Source organism: Salvelinus alpinus, chromosome 25 (genome assembly GCF_045679555.1).
Source record: "Salvelinus alpinus chromosome 25, SLU_Salpinus.1, whole genome shotgun sequence".
Classification (NCBI taxonomy): domain Eukaryota; kingdom Metazoa; phylum Chordata; class Actinopteri; order Salmoniformes; family Salmonidae; genus Salvelinus; species Salvelinus alpinus.
In genome coordinates, this window is record NC_092110.1 from 45,196,313 (window position 1) to 45,198,429 (window position 2,117).

The window sequence follows — 2,117 nt, forward strand, 5'->3', positions numbered from 1 at the left end:
ACGCTTCTGTAATCCGTTATTGCCCTAGCACACGTCCAACTCATGGCACAGAGGGCTGAGTGTCTGTGTTCACCAGGTACGCTTCTGTAATCCGTTATTGCCCTAGCACACGTCCAACTCATGGCACAGAGGGCTGAGTGTCTGTGTTCACCAGGTACGCTTCTGTAATCCGTTATTGCCCTAGCACACGTCCAACTCATGGCACAGAGGGCTGAGTGTCTGTGTTCACCAGGTACGCTTCTGTAATCCGTTATTGCCCTAGCACACGTCCAACTCATGGCACAGAGGGCTGAGTGTCTGTGTTCACCAGGTACGCTTCTGTAATCCGTTATTGCCCTAGCACACGTCCAACTCATGGCACAGAGGGCTGAGTGTCTGTGTTCACCAGGTACGCTTCTGTAATCCGTTATTGCCCTAGCACACGTCCAACTCATGGCACAGAGGGCTGAGTGTCTGTGTTCACCAGGTACGCTTCTGTAATCCGTTATTGCCCTAGCACACGTCCAACTCATGGCACAGAGGGCTGAGTGTCTGTGTTCACCAGGTACGCTTCTGTAATCCGTTATTGCCCTAGCACACGTCCAACTCATGGCACAGAGGGCTGAGTGTCTGTGTTCACCAGGTACGCTTCTGTAATCCGTTATTGCCCTAGCACACGTCCAACTCATGGCACAGAGGGCTGAGTGTCTGTGTTCACCAGGTACGCTTCTGTAATCCGTTATTGCCCTAGCACACGTCCAACTCATGGCACAGAGGGCTGAGTGTCTGTGTTCACCAGGTACGCTTCTGTAATCCGTTATTGCCCTAGCACACGTCCAACTCATGGCACAGAGGGCTGAGTGTCTGTGTTCACCAGGTACGCTTCTGTAATCCGTTATTGCCCTAGCACACGTCCAACTCATGGCACAGAGGGCTGAGTGTCTGTGTTCACCAGGTACGCTTCTGTAATCCGTTATTGCCCTAGCACACGTCCAACTCATGGCACAGAGGGCTGAGTGTCTGTGTTCACCAGGTACGCTTCTGTAATCCGTTATTGCCCTAGCACACGTCCAACTCATGGCACAGAGGGCTGAGTGTCTGTGTTCACCAGGTACGCTTCTGTAATCCGTTATTGCCCTAGCACACGTCCAACTCATGGCACAGAGGGCTGAGTGTCTGTGTTCACCAGGTACGCTTCTGTAATCCGTTATTGCCCTAGCACACGTCCAACTCATGGCACAGAGGGCTGAGTGTCTGTGTTCACCAGGTACGCTTCTGTAATCCGTTATTGCCCTAGCACACGTCCAACTCATGGCACAGAGGGCTGAGTGTCTGTGTTCACCAGGTACGCTTCTGTAATCCGTTATTGCCCTAGCACACGTCCAACTCATGGCACAGAGGGCTGAGTGTCTGTGTTCACCAGGTACGCTTCTGTAATCCGTTATTGCCCTAGCACACGTCCAACTCATGGCACAGAGGGCTGAGTGTCTGTGTTCACCAGGTACGCTTCTGTAATCCGTTATTGCCCTAGCACACGTCCAACTCATGGCACAGAGGGCTGAGTGTCTGTGTTCACCAGGTACGCTTCTGTAATCCGTTATTGCCCTAGCACACGTCCAACTCATGGCACAGAGGGCTGAGTGTCTGTGTTCACCAGGTACGCTTCTGTAATCCGTTATTGCCCTAGCACACGTCCAACTCATGGCACAGAGGGCTGAGTGTCTGTGTTCACCAGGTACGCTTCTGTAATCCGTTATTGCCCTAGCACACGTCCAACTCATGGCACAGAGGGCTGAGTGTCTGTGTTCACCAGGTACGCTTCTGTAATCCGTTATTGCCCTAGCACACGTCCAACTCATGGCACAGAGGGCTGAGTGTCTGTGTTCACCAGGTACGCTTCTGTAATCCGTTATTGCCCTAGCACACGTCCAACTCATGGCACAGAGGGCTGAGTGTCTGTGTTCACCAGGTACGCTTCTGTAATCCGTTATTGCCCTAGCACACGTCCAACTCATGGCACAGAGGGCTGAGTGTCTGTGTTCACCAGGTACGCTTCTGTAATCCGTTATTGCCCTAGCACACGTCCAACTCATGGCACAGAGGGCTGAGTGTCTGTGTTCACCAGGTACGCTTCTGTA